At 44.7% G+C, this 27,881-nt stretch overlaps 1 protein-coding gene across 1 annotated transcript in view; it reads left to right on the top strand.

The window, feature by feature from the left end:
* Nucleotides 1-311: 311 nt before the first annotated feature.
* Nucleotides 312-27,881, top strand: part of TAOK1 (TAO kinase 1) — a 139,058-nt gene continuing 111,488 nt past the window's right edge. Inside the window, exon 1 of the mRNA XM_068270103.1 lies at nucleotides 312-421. The gene's annotated coding sequence lies outside the window, so the exon portion shown is untranslated. The remainder of the gene's footprint in view (nucleotides 422-27,881) is intronic.

Here is a 27,881-nt window from a genome sequence, read left to right as displayed (position 1 = left end):
GACTGGTGAGACAGCTGGGGTGACAGGGAGCAGGTGAGCGCTGACCGAGGCAGGTAATCTGGGCGCCGCCTGGTAGAGAGCGCAATGTTATTTGCAGCTATAGCGGGCGGCGCCCGTGCGCTGGATCCAGGCAGGGACCTCCGCTGAGGCCGGGGTAAGAGGGGACGGGGCGAGGCTGACTACTGTGCACCGTTTATCCCACGTCTCAGTGCGGCGCCATCTTGGGCGTCCAGCGCCCGCCCCGCTTCCACCCCGGGAGGAGGAGAGGCCGGCGGTCACCTCTGCAGCAGCCCCTCCTACCCGTCTCCCCGCCCACCTTTCCCCGGGCCGGCCTTTGTTTCCGGTGCTCGCAGCGCCCTCTTGCCGCCCCTCCCCAGCTCGGTGTGGGAATCTGTCCGAGGCTGTCCGGAGCGTCAGGAAGGTAACCGGGCATGTGCTTGTGGCGGGAGGGTGCGGGACCGGGCGGGCACACACAGCTGGCTGCACCCGGGCCTTCTGAGGAGGAGGCAAAGAGCAGGCCTGGCCCTTCCCTGCTGTTGCTGCTGGGTGCGGGGGAACCATGAGGAGGGGGCCTCTCTGTCCTGGCTGTCACCCGCCCTGCCTTGGCAGCCTGTGGGCCCGGGGGCTGTGTGGCCTCTACCATCTTCCTGGCTCCAGTGACAGTAGTGTGGAGTCAGTGTGCTGTGTGGCCTCAGCAGGTTTATCCTCCAGCAGGACAGTCCTGGATGTGACATCTTCCTGTAAGATGTGAGCTGCTGTGGGGACAGCTCTGTGGGCCAGGGGGACATGAGGGAAGTGGCCAGTGACCAGGCACTCCTGTAGTGACTGTGCTCATCACACCCTAAAGTAGACCCATCACTTCTCACACATGTCCCAGTGGCCAGCAATATTCACGACTGGTTGGCCTCCTGTCATTGTAGTTTATAGAAGTGTGGCCTACCAGCTTTTTTTGTTTTTGTTTATTTCTTTGGTTTTACAGTTTAGGAAAATACCTTGGGCTGAACTGGGAATTTGCATGTGACTAATCAGATTCAAAAGATAATTGTTAATGAACTGACAGCTCAGTAAATTAATCAAGCTGTCAGTTACTTAATCATTTGTTCCTGTTTTTGATTAGCCCTGTGCAAATTTCTGATTCATCCTCCTCTAAACCCAGTTCACTTAGGCCTGTTTTCCATGAGCAGCTGTCAGACGGCGAATTCACCGCCTGTCAGCTGCTTCCTTCTGGTTGCTATGCTCAGACGCGACATGAGACTTTTTTTGCCACCAGTTAACTCTGCGTGCATCAGCGCTTGTGAAGCGGGGAGTTACAAATGCTGCCATTGCGCCCGAATGGCACTCGTGGGTGGCAGACGGGGTGCAGAACTGCTCGACAAACGAGCAGTTCAGCCATCTATGTAAGAGATGATAGATTGAAAATTGGAGAAATTTGAGTTAATTGAACGCTGCTAGTAATTAAAATTGCCTTTGTTTGGATTGGGCTCATGGCAGGCTTAAAATCTTGCAAGATAAGCTCACTTTTAACAAGAATATTTAAAAGCATTTGTATAGTACAGCTCTCGGCGCTAGTATGGTTGAGGTGAGCCAGCATGAAAGTCCATGGGGAAATTCCACTAATGGTTTTGGGTGGACAGCACCATCATACTGCTAGGTTTCAGAGACGTTGTAGTAATAATATACCCTCAATACTTGGCTAATTAGATTGCTGTGATTGGAAAACTGTTTCCTATGTATTTTCACGCTGGCTGACCTCTCAGCCATAATCGCTTCCAGCTCTATTCGTGAACAGGAAAGTGGGGTACGCTCATTGGACATAAGTGCTAACTATACTCTTCAACTTTACAGAGAAATAATTAGAGACATAAAAGTTTAGCTTTTCAGACAATACACAACTTTCTTAAAGAGTTGGGGAAAGAAGTGAGAGACTGGGGTAAAGAGGGGATACAGTAGTGATCATCGGAAGGAATCTAACACTGCTAGGCATATTTTATACATGTTGAGTCAGCTGTCCTGAACTGGTAAGGCCTGTGGGAATGGTACATTTTCACCCTATCTGACCCATATGCAATTGGATCAGGCATCTGTTTTTAATGTCTGTGCAAGATCGCAGCCAGACATCATGCATCAGTATTTTTTGAGTGTGTCTAAAGGGTATTTGCCCCTTTTGCCTCTGAGTCAATCTTCCCTTCAAATGCGAAACTCCCAGTAGGAGGTGCTTTAAGGCCTCCCCACCCCTTCAGCAGAAGCAATCAGCAGAAACAATCAGCAGCTGTTTACATGAGTAAAGTTGTAAATAGTGATTGTGATGAAGTGTTCTGTTTGTTAGTTCATGCTTTGCTTTCTGCCATGAGTACCTGGTATTAGAGCAGGAATACTTGTCTCTTGGTTAATCATTTATTCTGGAGTCAGTATCTTGTGTTGGTGGTCCTAGCAATTTGTGTTAAAATGTGTGTTAGTGGTTCAAGAACCAGGACATGCCTGCACACAGGGTTATGACTTAAGATATGTGTGAGTTGCAGTGTTAGGCAATGTTTATATTCTACAAAGGCTCCCATATTTATACACTTCTGTTATCAGATATATGAAATTACTTCGTATGTATGTCTGTGCTACTCTTGGCATCAGAAGGCCTTGTGAAAGTCATGTCAGTTACATGGAACCAGAAGGCACTGAAATGCACCAGATTGCTGTACAGCCTTGTGTTACCAGTGTGTGTTGTTATGGCAGTTTGGTTATTGTTGATGTGGCTGTTTGAGGTGTCACTGATGTAGCAGGATCTCTGACAGCCATTGTACACTGCAGTAGTTTGCCACTCTTTGCATTGATAAAGATCTAACGGTTGCATAGTAATTGCCAGTGTCAAGGTTAAAAGCTAAAATAAAAAAAAAATATGAGCCCTAACTAGGAATGTCTCCTGCCTGTTCTGCTTTCTATTTATTTCTGTGTTTGTATCTTGAGTGCTGCAGTGCTGCAGATCTCCACTACCCTCTTCTGACAAACACAGCCTGGATGTGTGTTTGTTACTGTAAATGTTATTGGAGGGGAGGAGGAGGAGGAGGCCTGGAAAGGCAACGGAAGGAGCTTATAGGAAGGTTGGTGGCACCACATACTTACATTTAATAACAAAGAAAATCATTCTCATTGTCTTTATCCTTAGTTACTTTCTAGCCCCACCTAACACATCCAGGAATGTGATGTTTCTCTTGCTAGCTGTGTGTGTTTGTTTCTGTCTTCTGCCTTTCACATAATGTATAGGGAGAATCAGCTGTGCACATGTGATGTCATAAGGACCTGCTGTTTTTCATCTCTATTGTTGAGCTATCCACGTTAGAAACTTGCCAGCGAAAGCTGTGGCATGCTTGGAATAGCTGTCTCGTTTAACTATCTGGGTACGCAGCTGCAGTATACTTATTTACTAACGGTTTCTGATTACCCTGTTGCTGTGTTCTCAAAATGCTCTTTTGATTGTGAATTCAGGATACGTGCTAAAATTGTATGGAATGACATTGTGTGTAGCCTGTTTACAGTGTGGATAGATTTTTCTGATGACAGTAGTCTGGCACAGTGAGCATATACTTCCAATTTTTTTTTAAGTATTGATCAATGGTGTATCATATAATAGCCCTGTTTTTGATTGGATTATTAAAATTGTTGTTTTATGCAGGTAGAAAGCAGACCGTTACCTGTATTATCTGTATCAGACAAATCATATGAATGATGAAAAAAACCTGTTAAGCTAGTACACAGTGGGAAATGCGTTGTGTTACCTATAAAAACAGGAATGGAATAGTCACAGCACATGCTGTGCCACCAATGCATTGCATACAGTCAATGAAAAGTTTGCTTCACTGCCAGTGCTAATGTGTGTGTTGCATGGTAACGTACTGCATGTACTCCATTAGGATACCATAGTCCATTGGATCGACTCACTATTGCAGTGTGACTTTCTGTGTTGCCTCTGTTACTTCCCACTGCATAGCCCCACTGTGAGACTGCGGTCCCTTGCTCTCTGCCCGCGGTGTGTCGCACCACGGTACTCTTCCCGCTAAAAAGGACATGCAAGTCTATGGAAACTTACATAGGTGATGTGGCGAGATGGAAGTATCAAAATTGCCACAATCTGGTTGCAAAGTCTGCAGCGTGTTACCACATGAACCCCTCCTACTGCACGGATCATGCAGTAATGCAAGCCAATAAGCAATGCAGGCAGTGTGCTCGATGGGTGTGAAGTTGTACGCATGTGTAGACTGATGGGAAGTACATCACTAGCCGTGGGGGGTGGGCCTATGCATATGATCCCATCTCCGCACTATGGTGCAGGGTCATATGGAGCCTCATTTCTGTGATCCACACACTGCATCGCACACGAGGTGTGCAAACAGCCTAAAAAATATCAGCTTTAGGGCCCTTTTCCACATGCCGCATTTTGATCCAATTTACATATCGTTCCCGAGGATCCCACTTGTGCGATTCAATTTTTACCCGAATGCCAATGCAGTGCATGCTGCATTTTTCCTGTGTTGCCGTTTAGGACCGGTTAATGGGAGTGCAAGAACATTTCTTCAATCAAGTGTGTGTATGTATGGGGCATAAACATGTACGACTGTCCCTCGCAGGGATGGGGTTACAGTTTGGTGCCAAGTGCTGTACAGATGTGTTGTGGAGCTGTAGCCTCGCTGTGCTTTCTGTTGTCATAAAAGGGGGAGGAATGATGACTGAGTGGCTTTTAGCAGGTGGAGTAATGAGGAAACCAATGCGCTTGACTAAGACAATTTGGCACTCCTGAACTCTTGGAAATGCATTAAGGCCACTGTATACACACTGGATTCACTGTAATAATTTTCGCCTCAGCCAAAAACACTCCACCATGTCAATGAGGCTTACCCCACCATAGTCATAAGGTACCCCTACATTATGCAATTTTTTATAGTTTGGATATTAGATTTTATTGTAGTGTTAAATGTGGTGAAGAGGTTTTAAAACTGTTGCATTTACAGTTGATACTTCGGGTGAAGTATACAGTCTTGCCCATTTATTACCCATCTGATGCTGGAGAACCGCTATATGTGACACTACATAGCTTTGTACTAGTGGCTACAGTAATGTGATTGATATTAGAGAAGACTTCAGCTGACAACTTTTTGTCTTCTGATGTAAAGTGGTTGATCAGGTAACTAATCAATATTTGGAAGATATACTTACCTAACCTACCCCAAATGATATACTGCATGCGGAGTATTTGGATGTCCCTGTTATAGTGTAACCATTACCCGATCTGTATGCTTTAGGGATGGGGAAAGGAACTTGAGAAGCTGTAATAAACCCATGCAAATAGGTCCGTAAAGTTAATGATCCGTTATTTGGAAAATGGGACTCTAAACTTAAGGGACAGTTCAGGGCTGAGTTCTGTACTAACGAGCGTTAGCCTACAGTCTAGCGATAAATTCTGATAATGTGGAATAGGCAGAGGGACGATGATGCAGTACATAACAGAGTAGGAGTGGTAAGGAGGGAGAACAATGGACTTGGCTGAGGTGATCCGACACTCCTGATCTCTTGGCGATGCATCTGGGCTGTTGTACACATGCTTGATTCTTGGCAGAGACAGCCCCAACTTGCTGCCTTCACCAAAAACCCACCAGCGTATTTACAATGCATCATTGGTCGGTGACTGCTGGTCTCTGCTGCAGCTGGTCCTTGACCGTTAGGCCTCTTTCAGGCGGATGACTGAACTGCATGCTTGCCGAGGCCCTAGGCAATCCCTGGCGTGGTCCACGTCTCTTACAAGCTATGCTGTGCCCACTGCTAAATTCAATATTGGGATGTCCCATCACTTCTCCTATATCGGCTTAAAGGAATACTGAGGCGAAAGGCCTCAGAGAAACGGATGCCATCCATAGGTCCAGACACCTGAGCAATCACTTAGGCCTCTTTCACCGCTTGTCAGCTGCTCTCCTGCACTGGCTGGGCGCTTGTTAGTGCTTGGTCCCAGCACTGTAGACTGCCCCTCATGGAGCCAGATCTGAGCGTGGCTGCAGCTATGCTTAGACAGGATGTTGCGGTCCTCTGCCACCAGGTAACACCACTGCGTGTCAACAGCTGATGTTACAATCACTAACATTTGGCTGCGTTTAAATTGCGCACTAATGGTTCTTGTGAGTTGCAAATGGTATGTTGAACTGCCCAACAAGCGCACAGTCCTCCCATCTGAAAGAGGCCTAACCTTGGTGGTAATTCTGTCCAGTACTGGCCTCAATCAGAGGAAGTCGGCAACTTTGAACCATATCTATTTGGCCGTTCATGGGCAGTAGTTCAGTGCCACTGCTCTTCCTCTGATCGGGGCTGATACCGCGCCAAATTGCCAGCTGATGGAGATGCTCTGAAGAACACCACCACCACGATAAGTGATTGCTCCGGTGCTGAGGCCTATGGATGGGCCTCTGTTTCCCCAAAGCTTTTCACCTTGGTATTTTTAAAATTTGTATGCTTATCTACAGCAAAATCCCTTCAGGGTCTGTTTCCACTAGGGCCAAATGCAGCCCTAATCTGCACTCCCAAATCCCTAGCAGTGCATGGAACGGCTACGTATTCTGCATGTGAGCTCACATCCAGGGCTGTGGAGTCGGTCCAAAAATCCACCGACTCCGACTCCGACTCCGACTCCGACTCCTCAGTTTAGGATTCCACCGACTCCGACTCCGACTCCACGACTCCGACTCCTCTAATTTGCATATTACAATTTTGTTGATTAAAAGTATGTAACATGAAATTCGTCTCTTAACTGCCAACGCTTTAGGAATTTTACAAGACAACTGAAGTGAGAAGGATATGTAGACTACTATATTTATTCCCTTTAGACTAAAACTAGTACTTGGTAAGAGTACTTGTAAAAGGTACAAACCGGAACAAAGAACATCTATCAGGCCCTAGGCAATGTAAGTGTGGGTACATGTAAGAATGATGTGCAGGTACTCTGCAGGGGAATGAGGAGATTGTAAACAAGACAACACCTCTGTGTTCAATGTGCACAGCATTCTCAGTGGATTCCCTGCAGCTCTGTGGGGAGTGCATATGTAGAGTATAGTACTACTGTGTAACAAAGTAAACCTGAGACAGATGAAATTAAAGTTTTATATATACCTGGGGCTTCCTCCAGCCGCCTTCAGGATAATCAGTCCCTCGTTGTACTCCTCCACCACCTGGATCTTCTGCTATGAGTCCAGGTACTTGAGCCAGTCAGGCGTAGTGCGCATGTACACACTCCGCCGCCAGGAGCATGCTACACCTGTGCAGCACTATTGCGCAGGTGCAGAATGTTCCTGGCTGTGGGAGCGGCATGCGGCTGGACTGCGCTGACTGGCTGAATTACCAGGACTCATAGCAGAAGATTCGGGTGGTGGAGGACAGCGAGGGACTGATTAGCCTGAAGGGGGCTGGAGGAAGCCCCAGGTATGTATAAAACTTTACTTTTCATCCGTCTCAGTTACCCTTTAATTTGTAGTCACCAAACCAAATTTTAATAACATATCAAATTATTTGATTTCATCAGCAAAGGGAGTGCGTACATTTGCATAAATCAGCATCAATGCGGAATTATTTCCATCTCGTTGACCATCTCTATTAGTGACATGGCTACACATCAGGCTTTATTCTTACAGCATAGATGTTATTTAGTATATATAAGAGATTCCTGTGTGCACATCATATATACAGTCACAATCAGATATGTATATCTGACTTTAAAAATACGGGGACTGCTTTATTGAAGCAGCACAAGTAACTAATTTTGATTGGTTCATTTCATTTTTGTAGACAAAGCACAGCTTTTACTGTATATATACTGTATATATACATTATTTTTAATGACTATTATCTGAGAAATAGAACATTTTATCATATTTTCTATTTTAATTACAGTTACAAATTCATTAGGAGTCGGAGTCGGTGCATTTTTTCCCGACTCCGACTCCGACTCCAGGCACCCAAAATTGCCCGACTCCACGACTCCGACTCCACGACTCCGACTCCGACTCCACAGCCCTGCTCACATCACGTGTCAACATACGTCCTGCAAGACGCACGCCAGCTAGTGGTAACCGGCCCTTCTAGTAAACATCAATTGACATGGCCAAGCAGTTTACTATATCAGAAGTTTACTATATCAGAGTTCTATATTTATACAGGCACATGGCTGTCACCTGAGGACTGAGTTTAGTATAGCCATACTTTTACTATATCAGAGTTTAACGAGATTCTGCTGTATTTTGTAAAAGGATCACAATAATAGACTGTGGGGAATGCCTGCATGGAGTTCCAGGATCTGTTGAAATGATCAAGGCTTTGGAGTCAGTGCAAAAATCATCTGACTCCAACTCTGACTCCTTCAACCACCAACTCCAGGTACCCAAAATTACTCCGACTCTACAGCCCTGGAAACAGGGACGGATTTACCATAAGGCACTGTAGGCATGTATCTACAGGCTCTTGATGATGGAAAGGCGGCTCACTCCCATCCCCTAGCGCCTCGCTCCTGCTTTCCTTATGCAGAGTCTTGATGAGAGTGTAAATGAGAGGCTGCTCACCCTGCTCTCGGCATTGCACTGCCGAGATCTCCCTTCAGTTGGGAGCACCGCTAACCAGGGCTGTGGAGTCGGAGCAATTTTGGGTGCCTAGAGTCGGGAAACAATGCACCGACTCCGACTCCTAATGAATTTAAACTGTAATTAAAATAGAAAATATGATTAAGTTCTATTTCTCAGATAAGTCTTAATAAATAATTTTATATATAGAGTAATAGCTGTGCTTAGTCCACAAAAAATGAAATAAACCAATCTAAAAATACGGGACTGCTTTATTGAAGCAGTACAAGTAACTAATTTTAAGTCAGATATACATATCTGATTGTGACTGTATATATGATGTGTACATAGGAATCTCTTATATATACTAAATAACATCTATGCTGTAAGAATAAAATTGATGTGTAGCTGTGTCACTAATAGAGATGGTCAATGAGATTGAAATAGTTATGCGTTGATGCTGATTTATGCAAATGTATGCACTCCCTTTGCTCATGAAATCAAATAATTTGATATGTAATTAAAATTTGGTTTGGTGACTACGAATTAAAGGGTACCTGAGACAGATAAAAAGTGTTTTTTTTTCCCCCTCTTTTTGCTTTTTTTATACATAATTGGGGCTTTCTCCAGCCCCCTTCAGGCCAATCAGTCCCCCGCTGTCCTCCTCCACCACCTGGATCTTCTGCTATGAGTCCCGGTAATTCAGCCAGTCAGCAAAGTCCGTCCACATGTTGCTCCGACTGCCAGGAGCATTCTGCACCTGCGCAATAGTGCTGCACAGGTGTGGCATGCTTCCGGCGGCGGAGTGTGTGCATGTGCACTACGCCCGACTGGCTCAAGTACCTGGACTCCTAGCAGAAGATCCAGATGGTGGAGGAGGACAGCAAAGGACAGATTAGCCTAAAGGGGGCTGGAGGAAGCCCTAGGTATGTATAAAACTTTAATTTCATCTGTCTCAGGTTTACTTTGTTACACAGTAGTACTATACTCTACATATGCACTCTCCACAGAGCGGCAGGGAATCCACTGAGAATGTTGTGCACATTGAACATAGAGGTGTCTATCACCCATAAACCTGGTTCAGATTGTACATGAAGAATGTGTAATAGAGGAAGAATCTCCTTATTCCCCTGCAGAGTACCTGCACATCACTCTTACATGTACCCACAGTTACATTGCCTAGGGCAGTGATGGCTAACCTTGGCACTCCAGCTGTGGTGGAACTACAAATCCCATCATGCCTCTGCCTCCCCGAGTTATGCTTAGAGCTGTCAGAGTATTGCAATGCCTCATGGGACTTGTAGTTCCACTACAGCTGGAGTGCCAAGGTTAGCCATCACTGGCCTAGGGCATGATAGATGTTCTTTGTTCCGGTCTGTACTTTTTACAAGTACTCTTACCGAGGACTAGTTTTAGTCTAAAGGGAATAAATATGGCAGTCTACATATCCTTCTCACTTCAGTTGTCTTGTAAAATTCCTAAGCGTTGGCAGTTAAGAGACGAATTTCATGTTACATACTTTCAATCAACAAGATTGCAAATTAGAGGAGTCGGAGTTGGTGGAATCTTAAAACTGAGGAGTCTGAGTCGGTGGATTTTTGTACCGACTCCACAGCCCTGCCGCTAACTACTTAATACTGATGTTTTTCTAGTTACCTAATACTGGAGACACCAGTAGCTACCTCTGGTGGGTAAAGGAGAAGTGACAACTGGGCCAGCCGGCACACTTGTGGTGCAGTTTGGTGGAGGGTTTTAGGTTCATGGAGGAAGAAGTCTAGGGTGCCAAGACATGTGCCTATAAGCTCCTGTGAGGTAAACCCGGGCCTGCCTGGAAATGATCCCATGAAGCCTTTGTTAGGCCTTGTTTATATTACAGAACGCTAGTGCAATCGCAAGTGCTGAATGATTTGTTGAGTGATTTTTAAAAGCGAATTTCCCTGTACTTTGTGCTTAGAAAAGTGCTTTTACTGAGCGATTCATTTTGACACTTCTTGACTTCAGTCAGTAGGTGAACTCTTGTAACCGGAAATGAATAAATACAATGTATTTATTCATTAAAGAATAACGCGCCTGGGAAATCGCAATTCAAAGTGCTTTTTCAAGCGTTTTGCGATTTCCCTATACTTTCTATAGAACAAAAATGCTCAGAAAATGGTACAGGAGCCGCATTTGTGATTTAATAGAAAGTGAAGCACTCGTATATGAACACTCCTATAGGAAATCATTGCACAAATGCTTTTAGAGCGATTTAGAAAAATTGCCAGCGTTTAAAAAACAATGCAAACGCTCATAGTTTGAACAATCCCTTACAAGTGCATATCCAGCAGCTTTGTAGATACTGGCTCTCCCTGCTCATGCACCACCACTCACCTGTGTGATTTGCACAGCACATTTGGGTGCTGTATATTGCACTGGGGAGAGTGGCAGTGTGCACACACACTTCTGAAATCACCGGTTTTCTGTAGCAGGCAGGGTAGAATCTCATGTCTGGGGGGTATTAGGTTGAGATTTTAAGTTTAGATTCCTTTTGAAGTTTCAATATAAGCAAGCAAAGAAAAAGTACTAATTTTATACTCAATTGACCCTTCATTTTCCTGCATCCAAAGGCGGATATTGTCTTGAAAAAAATGTGTAAATGCACTACAAATAGCTACAAATATAACAAGGCCTGGACCTTTAATGCCTGACTAAAACCAGAATTGATCATGGTACATTCCGATAGTGTTCAAGGTGAATATTATATATAAACTGTGTGTAGGAGCTGTGTATCTTTAGATGGTTGCGCTGCAAAGATCATCCTGTCCTCTTCTCTCCATTGGACATTACATGCCGCTTGTCCACTCTGGAATTGTCGTTACTTGCCAGCAGACTGTAGCTGCACTGATTTAACCACAATCATTAGTACTTATGTAGAAATTTTAAAGCGTACTCGAGGTGAATCTTAGGTTAACCCTCCTGGCGGTATGCAGTTTTGGTTGCTGCGTCTGCGGGAGGGATTTCTGTAATAAAACTTGTTGTAGCTAGCACAAGGCTAGCTACCAGAGTCCCCCCACGTCCCCCACACCTCTGATTCCCCCCCCCCCCCCCCCCGATCGCCGCCGCTTATATTTACCTAGCCGCTATCCCGCGAGAGCCGCAGCCTCCGCAATCAGCTTCAGTTGTCGCTATGGCGACAATCGGACATGACGTCATGCGCAGTCCCGATCCTCCCCATAGCGAAGCCTGGAGCTGATTGGGAGGCTGCGCGATCGCGGGATCCCTGGGGAGTATGTATTGCGTCGGCGATCGGAGGGGACCGGAGGGACTTTGGGGACACAGTTAGCTAGCCTAGTGCTAGCTACAACGATTACAAGTTTTATTACAAAAGTCCCACCCGGGGCCATGCGATCCTCCGCAGCGGCTACCCCGAGTGTAGGTCAGGGTTACCGCCAGGAGGGTTAAGAAGAAGTCGGAGCCGCTCGTGCACAAGTGACTCCATTCTACTGCACAGGCGTAGCTGAGTGCAACATGGCTGCACTCAAGTTTGAAGAGGAGCTTGACCCGAATCTCTCCGGTGAGCAGTGGCGAGGAGGACACAGGAAACCTCTACAGGTTCCAGACACTTCCCTCCTCTTCGGTGTGTTTCTTAACCACTTAACGACCAGTCAATGCCGGTAGGCGGCGGCTGGTCGCAGTGGTGTTTCCGAGCGGCCGTTCCATGTCAGTTCACGGAGGATGTTTCTGTGAACAGCCTGCGAGCCTCAGATCGCGGCTCGCAGGTGAAATGTAAACACCCGGGGAATCGCCGGCATCTGATAGGCTAAAGCTTATCAGAGGCGGTACAGGATAGATCGCCGTCCTGTGCTGCCCACAGCGAGGAGGGGAGGAAGGGAAGGAGAGGGAGGGCAGAATAGCGAAGGCAGAATAGCACTGCGGATAAGGCTTTGAGGAGCCCCTCCCCGCTAAACACAAACAGGCGGCGGCGGCGATCAGAACTCCCCAGCAGGACATCCCCCTAGTGCGGAAAGAAGGGGGGGAAGTCTGATCGCCCTGCCTGCCACACGATCTGTGCTGCGGGCTGAAGAGACCACGCAGCACAGATCATTCAAAATGCATGCGGTCCTTAAGTGGAGTCTGAAGCCATAAAAATACCTCTTTTTATTGGTAAGTTCTGTTAAGCATTAAGATCATAGCTGATGCTCTGCATTCCCGCAGCAGAACGATGTATTTATACTCCTGAAATCCCTGGGGCAAATTTTGGTGGTCCTTCCTGGAAGAGGCAGAGATTTGTGCAGTAGCTCTGCCTTTGCTCGAGTCAATCTCCGCCTCTCTCCGCCCCTCAGTCTTCTTTCACTGAGAGGGTTGGGGAGAGGCGGAGGTTGACTGGAGGCAGAGCTACAGCGCAAAGCTCTGCATCCCCTGAGCAGCAAAATCCACAACTTTGAAAGTTTGGAATTTTGTCTTCGGATTTTGGGAGTATAAATGCCTCGTTCTGCCGCGGGGATGCAGCGCATCAGCTATGATCTTGATGCTTAATAGAACAGGTCAATAAAAAGAGGTAATTTTATGGCTCCTTAACCCGAATTTCCGCTCGGGTTCTCTTTAGTAGGCCGTGACCAAGAAAAATTTGGAGCAAAATAAGTGCAAAAGTGGAGCACTTGCTCAGAATGACCAGTCAGAAATGCTTGATCATGGTTTCTGGTCCACTTTTGCACCAGCTTTGCTCCAGTTTTTCTTGTTCTGGTTTGGTAAACCCACCACAATTTGTTCACTGAGATTAATTGTGTCATGTTCCTTATGGAGTGTAGAGGTTACAGTCTACTTTAATCATTAGACAGGCAGGCACGCAGCCAAGGGTGTAGCCACACACATCCAACTGCTTGGGCAATGGTGCAGCATGTAGTATGAGAGTTTACCCACTTCCATGTAGTTTTCAAAATTTATTGGCTTTCATACTAAATGGAAGGGACCTTTTACACTTCATGCGGTCCGTCGTGTTGTCGCCCAAAACTGCCACATCATCTTGTTGAAATAGTGATAACCCTATTGGGCTACAGATTGTGTTGCGTCCCGTTGCGGCACTGCAAGAGTTGAAGCGCGTTGTGTGTGGTAACCCCGGAAGTGAGGTATACTTTCAATGGAAAGTATGCCTCACTGATTTGGTTGCACTGTGGCATGGTGCGATCGTAAGCTGGTAAAATTTGTCACAATTGGATTTGTGTACACACTGTGTAACCATTTTGATAAACCAATATCTGTCAGCTTACACCTGATGTAACATCAGAGCAGACCGCAAATTAGTCAGTGCCTTTTACTCTCCTTTTGTAGGCTCCCAAGCCCAATGCACACACTAGCAGGGGTAGGGAACCTTTGCTCTCCAGCTGTTAAGAAACTACAAGTCCCACAATGCATTGCAGGAGTCTGACAGCCAAAGTCATGATTAATAAAGGTAAATGCATGCTGGGATTTGTAGTTTTATCACAGCTGGAGAGCCAAGGTTCCCTACCCCTGCACTAGAGGTAACTTGCCCAATGTGGCCATCTCAGTTGAGAATCTAGCATGCGCTGGTGTTGCACGACGTTGCTGATATGACTGCATTGTTATTGCGTTCACCCTGTCTGTTGGAAACAACTTGCTTGTGTGCTGCCTCACCCTCCATCCTCCCTCTTCATGGAAACCGTACAAAAGTGTACTGTTCTCACTCTAATTCAATGTGCTGAAGGATACTTGCACCACCCTGTTGTCCCTCCTTCCCTTTCCATAGAAACAGTATGTGTCACTTGGCTATACCTGAGCAATGTGTTTACCACTCAATGGGCCTGATGCAGTAAACTCTGGTAAAGTCGCCATGCACTTCCTTTGTACGGCAATGTTACCGTTACTAGTGCGGGGGAATACGGCCATTTAACCCATTAGCCATGAGTTTATGGCCTGTCTTTCCCTCTCTGAGTGCATGACGAGTTCTCTGTGATTGGATTTGGTGGAGGCTATCCTTTCTGATATTTGAGATTGTGGATCCTGGGACGCTGGGATCTAGCCACTGATGTTGGTGGTGAATCTTACTGTGGCTTTCTATGGACAGTAAAATATTGAATTGCTGTGGACTTCTGTGGCTAGTATATTTAGCTGTGCCTATCTTGAACTCTGTATTCCAGAGGCTTCCGGGGTCTTCCTAGCTCCTGAACTTATGACAAAAGTTTGTTGGGTATGTTCTCGTGGCTGCGCTTGACTTGACTGTGTATGAGTGCACTGCGCCTGTGTGATTATGGCTGCGCCTGCAGTGAATGTTGCTTGCTTGCACTGACCAATAGAAAAGCTAAGTCCATTGTAAAGCTCTTTTTGTGTCTGCTAAGAACGTATTCACCTAGATGCTTTCTTGGTGTTTGTTGCCTCAGTTGAATAAACTTTTAAAAAAAATGGCAGCGCTTAAATGAAACCTATTAATTTTGTGCTTTTTTTTGTGGTGTTTGCCTACCTAATGTGTGTGTGTGTGTGTGTGTGTGTGTGTGTGTTTATTTATTTTTTATTTTTTTTATAAAGGAAACCTGAGATGAGAAGCTTGTGGTGGCTGCCATATTTTATTTCCATGTAAACAATACTAGTTGCCTGGCTGTCTTGTTGATCTCTTTGGCTGTAGTAGTTTCTGAATCACATGCTTGAAACCAGCATGCAGCTAATCGGAGCACCTGATCTGCAGGCTTGTTCTGGGTCTATGGCTTAAAGTATTACAGGCAGATAATCAGCAGGGCAGCCAGGCAATCTGAATGACTTTAAAAGGAAATAAATGTCAACCTTCATATTCCTCTCACTTCAGGTGTGCTTCAAAGGACAACTGACATTATGCTGGGTACACACTGTGCGTTCCCACACTCGATAGCCCGCTCGATTCCCATCGATTCCCAGCCGCTCGATTATTTCTGGCATGTCCGATTCCCGTTTCGATTGATCGTTAGGTCGTTTTGGCATACTTTGCATGAGAATCGACCTAACAATCATCGAAATGCACTCGGAAATGATCGAGTGGCCGGGCATCGAGTGAGGGAACGCACGGTGTGTACCCAGCATTATAGGGGGATATGAGTGTTGCCATATTTATTTACCTTTTAACAAATACCATTTGGCTGGCATCCTGCTGATCTTTCATGCATCAATACTGTTTGAATCACTCACCTGAAACAAGCATGCGGCAAATGCAGTCAAACTTAAAGAGGAACTGTAACGACAAAACGGCCCCTGGCGGGTACTCACCTCGGGTGAGGGAAGCCTCCGGATCCTAATGAGGCTTCCCACGCCGTCCTCCATCCGTCAGAGGTCTCGCTGCAGCCCTCCGTGCAGCGGTGACGTAATATTTACCTTCCTGGCTCCTGCGCAGGCGCTCTGACGGCTGTCGGCGCCGAAGTAGGCGGAAATACCCGATCGCCGTCGGGTCTGCTCTACTGCGCAGGCGCAAGTTTCCGGCGCCTGCGCAGTAGAGCGGACCCGACGGAGATCGGGTATTTCCGTCTACATCTGATCTGTATGCTTGCGCAGGGTCTATGACTAAAAGAAGCAGAGGATCAGCAGGACAGTAAGGCAGTACTGACAATCGCCGCTCTTGTGGACTAGAACAGTCTGTATTTTGACTTATGACACTGTATTGTTATCAAATCATTTACATGATCTTGTTTTGTTGTGAGTTTCCATATGTTCTACCTTGTATGTTAACCCATTTATCTATTGTGCAGCGCTGTGTAATATGTTGGCGATTTATAAATACTACTAATAATAATAGGCAATGAGCATTGTTTAAAAGGAAGCAAATATGTCAGCCTCCATAGCCCTTTCAGGTCAGTTGTCCTTTAAAGGGACCCTGAGCAGTAGATATAAATGAAATTGGTACTTACCTGGGGCTTCCTCCAGCCCACCGTAGGCCTCAAGGTCCTCCTGTCTCCCGGTCCCACTGGCGCCTTCATCACCGGCGACACCTGGTCTGAGTGTCGGCACAACACTTCCTGAACTGTGACGCTCCGCGTCATCACGGTGGCCGGTGTGACTGTGCTGCGCATGTGCCGTTCAGATTTAGAAAACCGCGCATTTGTCTATATCTATCCGTATATATATATATATATCTACTGTTTAGGGTCCCTTTAAGCATTTGGCCAGCATTTGCTCAGTTTGGTTACTACTATCACAGTACCTCTGGATCTCAGAAAATGCTTATTTATCCAGCATTTTCTAACCTTCTAGCACCCCTGAAGTGTTGCATGCTGCTACTTTCTAGTGCTTTGTAAACATGACACTAACCAAATCCTGCCATGGCTGCCCGTGTGAACGGACTCCCAACATTTCTATAGAATTCTATGAGCAATTTATTCCAGACACTTTCCTGGCTGTTTTAAATACCATAGTTGGGATAATGCACGGAAAGCAGCCGTGTGAATGGGCCTTAAAAGTTTAGACCTGTAGTTTACATTGAAGTTAACTTCTCATCATCTATTTTATCATCACATGATCAGTTTATATTGCACGGGTATTGTTGTTTGTTACACTGAATAGGTTGCTCACACCCAAAATGCTTCTGGCAGGATTTAACGATTGATTTTAATTATGCCTGTTTACACCATTGTGGTGAGAGGCCAAAAAGCAGAGGCCATCCAGCAGCATTTCTGCGTGATGTGCAACCACATTTCTACACATTGAATGGGACTGCTGCACAATGACTAGTGCGGATCAACACATGAAGATCTACTACTTCAACTTTAAGGGCTGGTGCACACCGGGCGGCTTTTTGGGCGTTTTCAGATCCGCTTGCGGCTGCGGATCTGCTTGGTCAATGTATCTCAATGGGGTGGTGCACACCAGAGCGGGAGGCGTTTTGCGGAAACGAAAAATGCCTGGGTGAGGCATTTTTTGGATTGCGGATGCGTTTCTGCCTCAATGTTAAGTATAGGAAAAACGCAAACCGCTCTGAAAAACGGCACTTCAGAGCGGTTTTGCAGGCGTTTTTGTTACAGAAGCTGTTCAGTAACAGCTTTACTGTAACAATATATGAAATCTACTATACTGAAAACCGCAGCAGCAATCCGCAAAACGCTAGCAAAACGCCTCATAAAAATAAAAAATAGCGTTTAAAAATCTGCTAGCGTTTTGCGGATCTGCTAGCGGGTTTTGGTGTGCACCAGCCCTCAGTCTGTTGGACATATGATGTAATAGAAATAATAAAATTTGTAATGCATATCCGGTAGAATCTCGTTCTAGTAAACTCTTATATAGTAAACCTTTGGATATAGTAAACTCAGTCCTCCGGTCCCAGCAAATGCGTCTGTATAACGTATGACCAATTCTGATATAGTAAGCTACTTTTCCTGTTCCCTTGGAGTTTACTATAAGGTCTTCTGCTGTATGTTTGATGTTTTTGTCCTTAAAGTTGTCAGTTGTGAGATTATGTATCATTTACCTAAAGCAGTGGTGCACATTGGCAGAGCGGTTTGTGCATTCAGTCGATTTCCATCAAAGTTCAGTCAGAAATTGCTAAGTACTGTTCACTAGCACTTCTGGGCAATATTTTGCTACACAAACCTTGTGGGCCTTGTTCACATCATAAAATCGCAGTCTCCGACGCCAGCGTTTTGCGATTTATTTATTTCTGTTAGCTGCTCCCGGCGCTTACCTGCGTGTTGCGTTTGTTTTTTTTTTTTTTTTTTTTTAGCACTTTTCTAAGCGCTTCAGCAGAGCGATCCTGTTTTTTCACTTCCTGACCTTAGTCAGGAAGTGAACTCTCTCCACCCGGAAAATAATAAATACAATTTATTCTTAAAAGCGCTCGGGAAATCGCTATACCAAGTGCTTTTTCAAGCGTTTTGCGATTTCCCTATACCTGCCATTATAGACAAATCGCTCCAAAAATGGTACAGGCAGTGCTTTGGCGAGCGGATCGTAATTGAACCGCTCAGATGTGAACACTCTCATAGGGAATCATTGCACAAGCACTTTTAGGGTGATTTTCAAAATCACTGGTGCTTAAAAAATTCCCTGAAAGCGCCCTTAGTGTGAACAAGCACTAAGGGCTGGTGCACACTACAAGAGCTTTTTAAACACTGGTTATTTTAAAAGCTCTTGTTAATGCAATGCCTTGATGGGGAAATTTAACAAAATCGCATCTCTCCAGTGTGAACACTCACATAGGATAACATTAGCAAGAGCTTTTAAAATCACAAAGCGCTCAGAAAAGCTCTTATAGTGTGCACCAGCCGTAAGTATTGATTGGTTGTCCTTATATGCTTGTTGTGACATGCAAAAGTGATTGAGATTTAAAGTGCATGTTGCCCCCTGTGATCAGTTCAGGACTGAGTTCTGTACAGGCTCGCAACATGTTTTGTTGGTATGGAAGGGCAAGGATTAGCAGTAGAATGGCTTGGAATGGGAGGAGAACAATGCTCTTGGCCGTGATGATCTGCATCAGGGAAGCTGCACACACTAGGCTCTCGTCGGCCCGCACCACACGTGAACCCTCTAGGGGGAGTACCGATCTTTACTGCTTGCAGTCAATCACATAAAAGCAATGTAGCCATCATTTATCATTTGTTTCCTATCAGTATGCTGAGAGTTTGAAGAATAAAAGTGAATCTCTTCAGCAAGTGCTGTTCAAATTTATGGGCCCATTTGAGGATTTTCCTTGATTATAAATATTGTTTGATGATTTAAGCAATATGTGTAAGGGCTTGTTTACACTTGGGGCAATTGTGCTGAAGTTGAAGTTCAACAAAGCCCTATTATAGTGTCGCCCTATGATGGTGTTCTCACAGTAGCATTTTAATTTTTAGAAAATTGAAATATTGCTGCATGTACTATTTTTCAGAGCCATTTGTGCTAAAATGCACATCCCTCTAATAATCACTCTGAAAATCGCATTGCAAAACCAGTCGCTTAGCACTTGCATTTTTCACTGGGTACTTAGTTCAAAGGGATCCCTTGATATTGTAGGTCTTCCCTGCGGCAGTCCACCAGGAAGTAGAAATTGCATATCTCTAGAGCTCTGTTGTTCCCAACTGTGCAGTTTTAATTTTAAACTCCATAAAAAAAAATGTAACTAATAAGGTGGTCTTTTAGCACCCTAAGTTCTCACGTTTGGTACGCGTACCCCAGGGGGTACTTCTGATGGTTCCAGGGGGTACTCAGCCTTGATATACTTAACCAAGAATAACACATTTAGGGCTTGATTCACAAAGCGGTGCTAACTGTTTAGCCCGGGTGTGCTAAACAGTTAGCACGTGAAGTGCCGTTCACGGACTTTTGCGAGCGCAAATTGCAGTGAATCGCGGCAATTTGTGCGCGCAAAAGTCTGCGATTGCGCGAAATTACGGCACTTTGCGCGCGCAAAAGTCCGCGAACGCCACTTCACGTGCTAACTGTTTAGCACTCCCGGGCTAAACAGTTAGCACCGCTTTGTGAATCAAGCCCTTAGTTTTAGAAAATTCATAAATCTTATTTAAATACCAAATTAGTGCTTTAGCTAATTAAAAGCAATAGTAAGGCCTCGATCACATTGCCTTCTGTTCGCTTGGCCATCCACGTTGGGCGGGTTATGTTGCATTTTTTTCCCCGATTCCTGGTGATTGCCTGCGCACTTTTTTTTTTGTTTGGATGCTTTTCTAAGCAGTTTTGCCGAGCGATTGACGTCAGTCAGGAAGTTAACTCTTTGAACCGGAAAATAATAAATACAATGTAATTATTCTTAAAAACGCGAATGCAATCACTGTGCAAAGCGATTTTGTGAGCGTTTTGCGTTTCTCCTATACCTTCCATTGAGGGGGAATCTCCCCGAAAATGGTCAAAGCACAGCTTTGCTGTGTGCCCGGCGCACGACCCGCGGTGATATGAACCTTCGCAAAGACATTTATTGCACAAGCGTTTGGGGGCGTTTTTAAAAAGCGCACACAGGTGAAAAAAGGCAGAAAACTCCTGCAGTGTGAACGAGCCCTAAATGCTTGGAAATTGTTTAGAACCAATTATCATCATGTACTACAATTAAATATATATTTGTGAAGGGGTACTTGTGATAATGTTTACTAAGGGTTCTAAAGGGGAACATACCAATAAAATGTTGAGAAACACTTGTGCTTGTTTGACTTTGTGAAGTCTTTAGGAGCTGTTTTGAGTTTGCAAGAATCTTAAAATAATAAAGTTGTTGTTTTATTATACAGTGTACATATCAATACTTGGGGTTAATTGTGATAACATTACACTGATTACGTAATGCTATAGTCTATTTGCTTTATTTAAAATATGCAGTGTGGTTTATTTGCAGTGCTGCTGGCATTTCTTGTCTGTGAGATTTGTAACCTCAGCTGAACTCATTTGTCACTCACATGGTGTTTTTGTCAGTTTCGGTCCTGATCTCTTTGTCATCCCAGTGTAAACTCATAACACTCATGTCTTGAAAATAAAAACAAAAAAGTCTCGAACATTGGGGGAAATGCAAGAGGTGATTCCCCCCCCCCCCCCTTATTTGTTTTAAAGTTAGCTTGTCTTCCTGAGGTTTTTGCACCTTATCATGTTTGTTAGCTTTAACCCATGAGTGATCAGGAAGTATTTTCTTTTGTGACAGCTGTACATCAAGCTGTGGAAGTTCAGGAAATCTGGGCAGGACATGGCATGCTGCTTGTCTGTGGAATAGGCAGAGGTTCTGTGCTACTGCCTGCTAGCTCCATGAGGGCTCGTTCCCACTGTTGCGACGCGATTTCGGCCACATTCCGACGCTTGTAAAAACGCATGCGGATGCGTTTCCGCATGCGTTTTTACCCGCGATTTCGCATGCGATTTCGCATGGCAGGGTGCCATGCGAAATTAACCATGACACTGCCAGGGCTAAATAAAATTGAAAAAGGTGCGAAATCGCGGGTAAAAACGCATGTAACAAACGCATGCGTTTTTACTATTAAATACATTAGCGGCGATTCGCACGGATTCCCGACGCAGGCGAAATCGTTGGCTCTTTTGTGCGTTTTTTTCACGCTGAAAAAAACGCACCTCAACAACGCTACAGTGGAAACAGGCACATCCACTTGCATTACATGTGCGGATCTGCATGCGTTGGACGCATGCAGATTCGCGATAGTGGGAACGAGCCCTAAAGCCTATTTCATACGGACAGCTGAATTACCTGTGTGTCGGGCAGTTGTCAGGCATCCCATCCCTCGAGTGCTATGCAGGTACAACTTCAGTGTTCTCCCCAGGCTTTTTTAGGCAGGTGCTCCACCCGGCTAGTTTTGGTGAGCACCCGGCTGGTATCGGCTCACCTCCTATGCTGTAAGCAGAGATGCTCACAGAAGCATCGGTCCTGCATCCTCATCTTGCCCCACCCGGCTAATTTTTCATGCCACCCGGCTGGAAAAAAATTCTGGGGAGAACACTGAACTTAAATGCAGCCAAATGGCAGCCATTGTAACACCACGAGTCAGCGCTTGACAATTGGTGGTGTTACCTGGCGGCAGAAAATTGTGACTGAGCATGGTTGTGGTGACTTTATGGGGGTGCTGCCTGTCTAGTGCCAGTATCGAGTGTTAACAAGCACCCGACTGATGCAGGAGAGCAGCTGAAAGGTGGTGATTTCATAGCCTGTCAGCTGCCCATCTGAAAGAGGCCTTAAAGTGACCCAAAGATGAAGAAAGCTGCCGTTTATACTTACCCAGGGCTTCCTTCAGCCCCATAAGCATGGCTGTGTCCCTCGCCATCCTCCTACGTATCGTTCAACCGCAGTGCGCCCCGGTAAGTGGCTCTGACCTCAGCGACGGACCTTCTGCGCATGTGCGGACCTTCTGCTCAAGCGCAGAGGTCCCCGGGTACTGTCACTCAGTCAGGCTGAGACCGACTGCCAGGGGTTGACTGCAGCTAAACTGAGGATTTCGGGAGGATGGCGAGGGACGCATCCATACTTATGGGGCTGGAGGAAGCCCCGGTTAAGTAAAAAACAGCAGTTTTCTTTATCTATGGGTCACTTTAAAGGTATAATTAAGGGAATAATAACAAAAAAGATTACATAGTCCTTCTTCCAGCCGCCTGGACTCATCCTGTGCCCACAACGTCGTCCTGGTCCCCTCCGGCATTTTCATCGCTATGGTGCTAATCCAGAAGTAACACGGAACTATTTCCCGGTCAGCGACATAGCGGTGAAAATCTTGGCAGATACAGAGGGACATGGTGGCGGAATGGAAGAGCTCACAGGGCGGACAAGACAGAAATGGGAACAAAGAGTAGGTGAGGTATGCTGCTGCTTTATTTTAACAGGTTAATCAACGTGGGTGTGGTGGGGAGGATTACTGCCATATCCTCCCCACCCATATTCGACGTTCTAGTCAGTCGAAGATTTCGACTGACTAGAACTGGGAGCACTGGAACGTGTGGATGGCACTGTAACATTTGTCACAGCTCCATCCATAAAACAGAACTAATAGCAATCAAACGCAGGTCTTGCAGGTACTTGAAGAATTGTTGGTAATTAAAGGCCCGTATACATGCTCAACTAAACTGTTGTCCAACTTACCAACATCAGACAGTCAGGTGTGTGTATGAGTGGCAAACAACTAGACGAGTGACTGATAACAGGTGGTTTGCACATTCTATCCGGCTAATCAACTCACACCTCTGTTGGACTGATATTGTGCAGTTGGCCATGTGTGTACAATGTCGATAAAACACTTATTTTGAATGTGGCCATGTTATGTTGAGGATATCAGAAAGGTAGGAGGCGCCCTTGTTGGATAATCAAATTATTCCGTGTGTACAAAATCATATAAAAAATAATCGCCTACCTTATGAATGGAAACTTCACTCGGTAAGGGAGATAAATAGATTTATTGTTAAAAAGCACTTTGGACAACGCGTTTCGCGGCACAAACCGCTTCCTCAGGTCAAAATACGGTGCTTGAATAAAAAATAAATAGTAATGGTCACTCAGTATGCGGTAATACAACCAACATGATTAACAAAAGGACATAAGTAGTGCCAATGGTATATACACAATATATGTAAGTAGTAGGTAAATAAGATCATCTGGATATATATATATATATATATATATATATATATATATATATATATATATATATATATATATATATATATATATATATATATATATATATATATATATATATATATATATATATATATATATGATCTTCTCAAAAAATTAGCATATTGTGATAAAGTTCATTATTTTCTGTAATGTACTGATAACCATTAGACTTTCATATATTTTAGATTCAAATACACACAACTGAAGTAGTTCAAGCCTTTTATTGTTTTAATATTGATGATTTTGGCATACAGCTCATGAAAACCCCAAATTCCTATCTCAAAAAATTAGCATATTTCATCCGACCAATAAAAGAAAAGTGTTTTTAAAACAAAAAGTCAACCTTCAAATAATTATGTTCAGTTATGCACTCCATACTTGGCCGGGAATCCTTTTGCAGAAATGACTGCTTCAATGCGACGCAATCAGCCTGTGGCACTGCTCAGGTGTTATGGAGGCCCTGGATGCTTCGATAGCGGCCTTAAGCTCATCCAGAGTGTTGGGTCTTGTGTCTCTCAACTTTCTTTTCACAATATCCCACAGATTCTCTATGGGGTTCAGGTCAGGAGAGTTGGCAGGCCAATTGAGCACAGTAATACCATGGTCAGTAAACCATTTACCAGTGGTTTTGGCACTGTGAGCAGGTACCAGGTCGTGCTGAAAAATGAAATCTTCATCTTCATATACACACACTCAATATGCATCAAAAAACATATATGTCAGAAAAGGACATTAACATTAAAAAAGCCAATTATTAAAATATTCGAGTGCAATCAGCCTCGCTAGACATATTTAGAGCCCTTAGATAAAACCTAGATGTATAAGTGACAAAAAAATGCATTTTGATATTTATTTCATGATCCTGACCAAGAAAAAGTTCTAGGTAGGAGTCTAGTAAGGTATAAGAGAATTATGAACTAAGTCCTGCTTTATAAAAGGTAAGTGACTAGCTTGAAAACCGCCCAAATATTAAATGGACAGGTGTCTGGCAGTAGGAATTATGCAGGAAAAACGATGAAATCAAATGTGGAAAGAATAAGTATCCACATATAGGAATGCAACAGTGGTATAGGTGTAAAAGGGTCCAATATGAGCCCCTATGGACATAGAAGTGGGCTACATAACCCTAGGAGTAGATACTAAAGGGATATAAAAGGTGTAAAATATCCCTTACCTTGTTCGCAGGTACGGACAGCCTGGGCTCCAAGCTGTATGAGTGGTATGCGCTCCTAGTTATGGTCCTGCTGTGTGCGATGGGGGCCGGCCAACAGCAGGCGTCATGTGGGCGTAGACAGGAGTGGCAGTGACATGTCACGGAGGAGTAGCCAGTCCTAGCACATGCCGCCGTCAGCTAGTACCAGGTGGTAATGGCATGTTATGTTGTGCAGTCCGCCGTTTCACTTCCACACACATTATGTAAATGAGTTGTAATTTCCCTGCACCAACCAAATGAAAGACCGAGTAGTGTAAATGTTGTGGTGTTTGGTTGTGCACCTTGTTGGGTGGCTGGATAGTGTATTGGTTAAGGGCTCTGCCTCTGACACAGTTGACCTGGGTTTGAATCTTGGCTCTTCCTATTCATTGAGCCTGAGCCAGCACCTATTCAGTAGGTGACCTTAGGCAAGTCTCCCTAACACTGCTACTGCCTATAGAGCGCATTCTAGTGGCTGCAGCTCTGGCGCTTTGAGTCCACCAGGAGAAAAGCACAATATACATTTTCTGTGCTTGTGTGTGTCTTGTTGGACATGTGTATGTACTTTAAGATAAAAGCTTCATGAACAATTGTACAAGGATAGTTTGCAGCAGTGGTGCCTGTGACAGGAAAAACATTGCACTTGTTCAGAGAGATTTTTTTTTTTTAGATTCCTAAATGACATTGTGGGATAGATATACCAAGGCTAGGTTCTCGCATGTTATAATCACAATTGTTTTTGAACAGTCAAAGCCCAACGTTTGTATGGGGCTTTGGTATAGAACTCTCCTAAATCTGGAAAACTACAATGATCGTCCAAGAGATCAGAGAGATTTCTTGGCTGCCCATACAATGCGGGCCGATTCCCCATCAATTTTAACATTAAATCTCTTCTCAGTCTCTTGAGGCTACCTGACTGCTGTCCACTCAAATGTAGTATTCTACATGTGAACAGCAAGGCAGTAGCTGCTGGAAGGAGGCTATCATACAGGCAGTCCTCATGCTTTCTGTGCCAGCAGGTCAGGACTCCACCAGTCTCCAGCCAGTGCCACAAGGCAGTGTGGGGGACATATAAGAGAGGCCAGCAGAAGCAGTAGATTGCTTGGGGGAAAAGGACTAGCAGTGCTCTGAGAAGAGGGCAGCCATGGACCTTTACTTATCTCTGCAGGACTCCACCCAGTCACGTCCAGCGGATGGCTATGATTACGGTACATTGATATTTACACATTGCAACACAAGCATGCTTTGTGACATTTTTGTACCCCTTTTTTTTTAATTGTGCTTTAGTTCACACTTACAGTATGTGCATGCAATATATCTACTGTTTTTAGTTACCACAGGAATGTGAAATGTGACTTATCTGTGCTGTTTCCATTATGCCAGTGCTGAATATATCCAAGGATGCAGGAAGCCAGGGTTCCTGAAAACTACAGCCTGCTCCTAATGTTAAGAGCCTATTTCCACTAAGTACGAATTTGCAATGTGAATTTGCATATCCTATATAATAAAACCCCTGTGTCTCTAGGTTGTGTGTGTGTGTGTGTGTGTCCCTGTCCCTGTGTTTGCGCGACTGCGCATGTGCCGCAGGGACACCCTTTGGACAGGGAACAGGACAGCCAGGGGGCGGCCAGCCGGGCGTGTGCGAGACGGACGGCCGGCGCTAGCAGGTGGCGGCGGTGACAGACCTAGCCCGTTTTTTAAACGGGATAAGGTCACTAGTTAAAAATGTAACCAGTGAATGTCAATGGAGTCCCTTCCATTGAATGTAAAGGTTCTCATGCAGGTTCAGTGCAGAAAAAATATGGATTGCATGCAGCCTGCATCAAGAATGTGTTTCCCCTGAAATGATTGTTATAAGAATATGAACATTTGCATCGGGGCTGCACAGTGGCATACTGGTTAGCGCTCTCGTCTTGCAACACTGGGTCCTAGTGGAAATAGACCATAAAGGATCGGTTACCTGGCTATCTTGCTGATCCTTTGTCTCTAATACTTTTAGCCAATGACCTGCACAAGCATGCAGCAGATCAGGTGTTTCTTACATTGTCAGATCTGACAAGATTAGCTTCATACTTGTTTCTGTTGTGATTTAGACACTACTGCAGCCAAATAGAACAGCAGGGCTGCCAGGCAACTGGTATTTAACCACTTCGCCATATCTGGACGCATATATCCGTCCAGATAGGCAGTGGTGCTGCAGCCGTGTGGTGCGCGCGATCGGGCGCGCGCCCGCGCGCGCCCCCGCTGCCTCCCGCTGCCCCCCGATCAGTGAATGGGAATATAATTCCCATTCACCGATCCAAGTCCCCGGCAGAAATACCGACGCTTTCTCATCAGAGAGCGTGGTATTTCTGCCCCCAGGAAACAACTTCTCTTCATTTTAGTTCCTAGATGCGACATCGTTCGCATCTAGGAACTTTTTGAATGTGGCCATCTTGTGGCCAAATAGTAAACTGCACCCACATACCTGTATTGAATAAAAAATACATTATTTTACATCCAAAATTGGCTATTTACCTCCCAAACTAAAATTACCCAAATACATTTTTGTATTAAAAAAAATAATAAAAAAAATTACAATTAAAAAAAAAAAAACTACATAAATAGTTACCTAAGGGGCTGAACTTTTTAAATATACATGTCAAGAGAGTATCTTATTACATTTTTTAAAATTATAAGCTTGTAAATAGTGATCGACGCAAATTGAAAAAATGCACCTTTATTTCTAAATAAAATATCGGCGCCATAAATTGTGATAGGGACGTAATTTAAATGGTGTAATAAGCGGGACAAATGGGCACATAAAATGCATGGGTTTTAATTACTGTAGCATGTATTAATTTTAAACTATAATGGCCAAAAACTGAGAAATAATGTTTTTTTTCCATTTCTATCTTAATCTTCCTGTTAAAATGTATTTACAGTAAAGTGGCTCTTAGCAAAATGTACTACCTAAAGAAAGCCTAATTAGTGGCGGAAAAAACGAGATATAGATCAATTAATTTTGATAAGTAGCGATAAAGTTATTAGCGAATGAATGGGAGGTGAACATTGCTTGGATGCATAAGATTTTCGA

Source organism: Hyperolius riggenbachi, chromosome 2 (genome assembly GCF_040937935.1).
Source record: "Hyperolius riggenbachi isolate aHypRig1 chromosome 2, aHypRig1.pri, whole genome shotgun sequence".
In the NCBI taxonomy this organism is placed as follows: domain Eukaryota; kingdom Metazoa; phylum Chordata; class Amphibia; order Anura; family Hyperoliidae; genus Hyperolius; species Hyperolius riggenbachi.
The sequence above is the reverse complement of the archived record's forward strand: the minus strand, read 5'-3'. Positions and strand labels throughout refer to the sequence as shown.